The 7,188-nt window shown below is 42.3% G+C and overlaps 1 long non-coding RNA gene across 1 annotated transcript; it reads left to right on the top strand.

Annotated features, from left to right (window-relative positions):
- Nucleotides 1–24: 24 nt before the first annotated feature.
- LOC139227739 (uncharacterized) lies at nt 25–6,892 on the top strand. The gene is made up of 3 exons (XR_011587459.1): nt 25–86; nt 1,301–1,484; nt 6,635–6,892. It is a non-coding gene; the product is annotated as an uncharacterized lncRNA (long non-coding RNA).
- Nucleotides 6,893–7,188: the final 296 nt, after the last annotated feature.

Below are 7,188 nucleotides of genomic sequence, written 5' to 3'. Positions count from 1 at the left end.
GGCAGCTGAAGGCACGGCCACCAATCGTTGAACATTTATAATCAGGGATGCTCAAGAGGGCACAATTTGAGGAAATTACAAGAGGGGTGAGGCCGTGGAGGGATTTGTAAACAACATAAACATAAACATTAGAACATAAGAAATGTGAGCAGGAATACACCATTTGGCCCCTCGAGCCTGCTCCGTCATTCAATAAGATCATGACTGATCTGACCATGGACTCAGCTCCACTTCCCCGCCTGCTTCCCATAACCCTTTACTCCCTTATTGCTCAAAAATCTGTCTATCTCAGCCTTAAATATATTCAATGACCCAGCTTCCACAGCTCTCTGGGGCAGAGAATTCCACAGATTTATAACCCTCTGAGAGAAGAAATTCCTCCTCATCTCAGTTTTAAATGGGCAGCACCTTATTCTAAGGCTATGCCCCCTAGTTTTAGTTTCCCCTATGAGTGGAAATATCCTCTCTGCATCCCTCTTAGCCAAGGATGAGAATTTTGAAATCGAGGGGTTGTTTAACCGGGAGCCAATGTAGGTCAGCGAGCACAGGAATGATGGGTGATCGTGACGTGGCGCGAGTTAGGACATGGGCAGCCGAGTTTTGGATGACCTCAAGTTTACGTATTGTAGAATGTGGGAGGCCAGCCAGGAGTGAGTTGGAGTAGTCAAGTCTCGAGGTAACAAAGGCATGGATGAGGGTTTCAGCAGCAGAAGAGCTGAGACAGGGGCGGAGGTGGAAAAAGGCAGTATTAGTTATGCCGCGGCTATGATGCTGGAAACTCATTTCAGGGTGATGATGAAGGTTCACCCCAACACCGGCATCTCATCAAAGGCCATGGGCATTGTAAGAAAGACTTGTATTTCTACAGCACCTTTCACCACTTCGTGATGTTGCAAAGTGCTTTCCAGCCAATGGAGTACTTTTAAAGTGTAGTCATTGTTGTAATGTAGGAAACGGCAGCAAGATTCTAGAAACTGCAATGGATTAATGATCAGGTTTATTGATGTTGGTTCAGGGATAAAAATTGGCCGGGACCTCACGAAGCACTCCCCTGCTCTTCGGAATAGTGCTGAGAAAGTAGTTGGGGTCTGCTTTAACCTCTCATCCGAAAGACGGCACCTCTGACAGTGCAACACTCCCTCAGTACAGTGCTGGAGTGTCAGCATAGATTTTTGTGCTCAAGTCTCTGGCGTGTGCTTTGTACCCATGACCTTCTGACTCAGAGGCAAAAGTGCTGCTCAAGGAGCCACTGCTGCAATCTTAAACTTTTGTGTAATCGATATCTTTAAATGTATTGCAGGTGAAGTGTCCTTGCAACAAGTGCTCAACCAGCTGTACCTGTAGGATGAAGACTGAAGTGCACCTGCTGCTGCCCGGGAAGTTGCCCAATGTCGGAAGGGACAAAGCCTGTGTTCAAATACAACAGCTCCAAGTAAAAAAATCACAATGTACAAAAAAATGACTGGAAGACATTAAAATAGAAGGTGAGACTCAACCACACAGCAAACAATCACCCTCTTCATGGGCTGAATGGCCTACTCCTGTTCCTATGATACTGAAAGGATGGCCAGTGGCAGATCACACAAGTTTTCACTTCCACAGAAAGTAACTTCACAAATTGAGAAAGAGATATTTGCTGCAGTGCGTGAGTGTGAGTGGTTTATACAAGAACATTAGAATTAGGAGCAGGAGTAGACCATTCAATGAGATCATGGCTGATCTTCGACCTCAACTCCACTTTCCTGCACTATCCCCATAGCCCTTGATTCCCTTAATATCCAAAAATCTATCGATCTCTGTCTTGAATATAATTAAAGACTGAACCTCCACAGCCCTCTGGGGTAGAGAATTCCAAAGATTCACCACCCTCTGAGTGAAGAAGTTTCTCTTCATCTCAGTCCTAAATGGCTGACCTCTTATTCTGAGACTGTGACCCCTGGTTCTAGACCTCCCAGCAAGGGGAAACATCCTCCCTGCATCTACCCTGTCAAGCCCTGTAAGAATTTTGTATGTTTCAATGAGATCACCTCTCATTCTTCTAAGCTCCAGTGAATATAGGCCTAGTCTGCTCAATCTCTCCTCATAGGACAATCCCCCCATCCCAGGAATCAGTCTGGTGAACCTTCGTTGCACTCCCTCTATGGCAAATATATCCTTCCTTAGGTAAGGAGATCAAAACTGTGCACAATACTCCAGGTGTGGTCTCACCAGGGCCCTATATAATTGCAGTAAGGTGTCTTTACTTTTATTCTCAAATTCTCTTGCAATAAAGGCCAACATACCATTTGCTTTCCCAATTGCTTGCTATACCTGCAGGTTAACTTTCAGTGATTGGTGTACAAGGATACCCAGGTCTCTCTGAACACCAACATTTCCCAATCTCTCGCCATTTAAAAAAATATTCTGTTTTTCTATTTCTCCGACCAAAGTGGATAACTTCACATTTCTCCACATTATATTTCATTTGCCATGTTCTTGCCCACTCACTCAGCCTGTCTATATCCCCTTGAAGCCTCTTTGCATCCTCCTCACAACTCACATTTCCACCTAGCTTTGTATCATCAGTAAACTTGGATATATGACATTTGGTCCCCTCATCCAAATCATTGATATAGATTGTGAATAGCTGGGGCCCAAGCACCGATCCTTGCGGTACCCCACTAGTTACAGCCTGCCAACCCGAAAATGACCCGTTAATTCCTATTCTCTGTTTTCTGTCTGTTAACCAATCCTCAATCCAATATCCTAGTATATTTCCCCCAATCCCATGAGGCCTAATTTTGTTTCATAACCTGTTGTATGCCACCTTCTCGAATGCCTTCTGAAAATCCAAATAAACCACATCCACTGGTTTCCCTTTATCTATTCTACTAGTTACAACCTAGTTACAATTTTATAAGTACCCTGTTACCACGTCCTAAATTGGTCAGGGTAGCCTTGAGGAGGAGTTCATAAGAGTGCGTAAGGGACGGAACCAACCAGGGGGCAGGCTATCTTAGATCTGGTCCTGTGTAATGAGACAGGATTAATAAACAATCTCCGAGTAAAGGATCCCCTTGGAATGAGTAATCATAGCATAGTTGAATTTCAAATTCAGATGGAGGGCGAGAAAGTTGGATCTCAAACCAGCGTACTAAGCTTAAATAAAGGAGACTACAAAGGTATGAGGGCAGAGTTGGCTAAAGTGTACTGGGAAAATAGATGAAAGTGTAGGACGGTTGATGAACAGTGGTGTACATTTAAGGAGATATTTCCTAACTCTCAAGAAAGATGTATTCCAGTGAGGAGGAAAGGGTGTAAGAGAAATAAAGGACGGTATCCAATTAAAAACAAGGGCATACAAAATGGCCAAAACTAGTGGGAGGACAGAAGACTGGGAAGCTTTTAAAAGCCAGCAAAGAATGACTAAAAAAATGATTAAGAAAGGGAAGATAGACTATGAAAGTAAACTAGCGCAAAATATAAAAACAGATAGCAAGAGTTTCTATAGGTATATAAAAAGGAAAAGAGTAGCTAAAGTAAATGTTGGTCCCTTAGAAGACGAGACCGGGGAATTAGTAATGGGGAACATGGAGATGGCAGAAACTCTGAACAAATATTTTGTATTAGTCTTTACGGTAGAGGACACTAATAATATTCTGACAGTGGATAGTCAAGGGGCTATGGGGGGTAGGAACTTAACACAATCACAATCACTAAGGAGGTGGTGCTCAGTAAGATAATGGAACGAAAGACAGATAAATCCCCTGGACCTGATGACTTGCATCCTCGGGTCTTAAGAGAAATAGCGGCAGGGATTGTGGATGCATTGGTTGTAATTTACCAAAATTCCCTGGATTCTGGGGAGGTCCCAGCAGATTGGAAAGCTGCAAATGTAATGCCCCTATTTAAAAAAAGGAGGCAGATAAAAAGCAGGAAACTTATAGACCAGTTAGCCTAACATCTGTGATTGGGAAAATGTTGGAGTCCATTATTAAAGATGCAGTAGCAGGACATTTGGAAAAGCATAATTCGGTCAGGCAGAGTCAGCATGGATTTATGAAGGGGAAGTCATGTTTGACAAATTTGCTGGAATTCTTTGAGGATGTAACGAACAGGGTGGATAAAGGGGAACCAGTGGATGTGGTGTATTTGGACTTTCAGAAGGCATTTGACAAGGTGCCACATAAAAGGTTAGTGCACAAGATAAAAGTTCACGGGGTTGGGGGTAATATATTAGCATGGATAGAGGATTGGCTAACTAACAGAAAACAGAGTCTGGATAAATGGTTCATTCTCTGGTTGGCAGCCAGTAACTAGTGGGGTGCCGCAGGGATCAGTGCTGGGACCCCAATTATTTACAATCTATATTAACGACTTGGAAGAAGGGACCGAGTGTAACGTAGCCAAGTTTGCTGACGATACAAAGATGGGAGGAAAAGCAATGTGTGAGGAGGATACAAAAAATCTGCAAAAGGACATAGAAAGGCTAAGTGAGTGGGCAAAAATTTTGCAGATGGAGTATAATGTTGGAAAGTGTGAGGTCATGCAGAAAAAAAATCAAAGAGCAAGTTATTATTTAAATGGAGAAAGATTATAAAACGCCACAGTACAGCGGGATCTGGGGGTACTTGTGCATGAAACATAAAAGGATAGTATGCAGGTACAGCAAGTGATCAGGAAGGCCAATGGTATCTTGGCCTTTATTGCAAAGGGGATGGAGTATAAAAGCAGGGAAGTCTTGCTACAGTTATACAGGGTATTGGTGAGGCCACACCTGGAATACTGCGTGCAGTTTTGGTTTCCAAATTTACGAAAGGATATACTTGCTTTGGAGGCAGTTCAATGCATCCACTATCACTATAGCCACCTCTTTCAAAACCCGAGGATGTAGGCCATCAGGTCCAGGGGATTTATCGGCTTTCAGTCCCATTAATTCCTCCAGTACTATTTTTTTTGCTAATACTAATTTCTGTCAGTTCCTCATTCTCACTAGACCCTGGGCTCTCCACTATTTGCAGGAAGTTTTTTGCATCTTCTGTGAAGACAGACACAATGTATTTGCTTAACTTCTCTGCCATTTCCTTATTCTCCATTATAATTTCTCCTGTCTCAACCTGTAAGGGACCCACATTTACTTTCGCTAATCTTTTCCTTTTTACATACCAATAGAAGCTTTTACTGTCTGTTTTTATGTCTCTCGCCAGTTTACTTTCATGTTCTATTTTCCATTGATATTCTATCAATGCCTTGGTCCTCCTTTGCTGAATTCTAAAATCCTCCCAATCCTCTGGATTACTGCTCTATTTGGCAACACTATAGCCTTTTTCTTTGATCTAATGCAATCTTTAACTTCTCTTGTTAGCCAGAGTTGGACTACTTTTCCTGTGGGGTTTTTGTGTCTTAAAGGAAGGCTGTTTGTTGTAAATTATGTATTCATTCTTTAAATGCTAGCAATTGCTTGTCTGCCGTCATACCTTTTAATGTAGTTTCCCAATCATCCTTCGCTAACTCTCCCCTCATACCTACATAGTTTCCTTTGTTTAGATTTACGACCATAGTTTCGGATTTAACTAAATCACTTTCAAACTCAATATAAAATGCTATCGTATTATGGTCACTCAATATACTGATCGAGAAAACCATCTTGTATACATTCCATGAATTCGTCCTCCATATTATTACTGCATATTTGGTTTGCCCAGTCTATATGTAGTTTAAAGCCCCCCATGATAACTGTATTACCCCTTGTTACACGCTCCTGATTTATTCTGTGCCCTACATTACCACTACTGTTTGGGCAGCATGTACATGCAAGAGACATTATGAATCAGACTAATTAAAAGCCCATGAAGAATATTGGTGAGATACCCATCTGTATCCATAGAACCACAAAGATTGCTGTTAAATTATAGACATTGGACCTTCTGCACCATCAAAAAAAGTAGAGAGAAGCAAAGCCAGTCATTTAACACAGGAATCAGACCATCTAATCTCAGTGAGCACACCGATCACAAACTTTTTACAAAGAGCAAAAATGCTGTGATCATGACCTGCCGTTTGAAGAGCATTTGATGCATGCCTGGTTAATCACAGAGCATTACTTAGTTTTCACATCTTCTGATTTATGAAAGGAAAAGAAATGTAACCGTGCTGGTATAATTGCTGACAGACAGACAGTCACCTGAGAATTATTATTCACTTTCTGTAATTGCGAGGATGAAAGCAGCTTACACAGTGTAATTAAGTACCTGACTCGTTGAAACCAGTCCTGACAGACACACGGATAGATGATATTCTTCACTGCTGAATGGTAACCTGATAGCATGGATCGCAAACCATTTAGAGAACAAAATCAGGCAGGTTCTACAGAGGGCGGCGTTTCACTCCGCCACATTACCAACGAAGGGCAATGAAGACGGAAATCTCCCTCACAGTATTAAAGCATTAAACTATGTAAGAAGCAGTCAAGAATGAAGAGAGATCAAGCAGTACTACCTGTGAGTGTTGTGAAGAGACATTTATGTGGCCGTTGGGTAACACTGGGATAGCATCAGGCACCAGGTGTGTGACCTTAGCAGTGGACTGAATAGCTTCAGCATGACCTCTGGGCTTATGAACTCATTTGGTTTGTTTATTGCTGCTTGTCTTTCAGATGAGATGTTAATCCAAGGCCCTGCATGCTCTCTCAGGTGGATATAAAAGATCACACAGGACTATTTTGAAGAAGAGCAGGAGAATTCTCCCTGGCCAATATTTAGCCCTCAAAAGAAAATCATGAAAACATATTGTCTGGTCATCACATCATTGCTGTTTGTGGGATCTTGCTATGGGTAAAATGGCTGCCGCATTTCCTACATTACAACAGTGACTACACTTCAAAAAAAGTACCACATAGGTTGTAAAGCGCTTTGGGTCCTCTTGAGGTCGTGAAAGGTGCTATATAAATGCAAGTCTTTCCTTTAATCAATGGACTCAAAATTTCTTGTTTAAGGTTGGTGAAAATTGGGAGTATGCCAACGCCGGGGGCTGGAATTTGGGGCAGGCTCTAGATCCAGTGGGTTGCCATTCCATTTTCGCAGCATCCCAACTTTCGTCGGAAATGGTCTGAAGAAGCAACAGCCTCCTATCATCGTCATGACATCATCGTCCTAAATCCCCGTGGTATCAACCTTTCCACCCACCCTTCTAATCCCACATGGGCAAAGT

Source organism: Pristiophorus japonicus, chromosome 17, assembly GCF_044704955.1.
Source record: "Pristiophorus japonicus isolate sPriJap1 chromosome 17, sPriJap1.hap1, whole genome shotgun sequence".
NCBI lineage: Eukaryota > Metazoa > Chordata > Chondrichthyes > Pristiophoridae > Pristiophorus > Pristiophorus japonicus.
The sequence above is the reverse complement of the archived record's forward strand: the minus strand, read 5'-3'. Positions and strand labels throughout refer to the sequence as shown.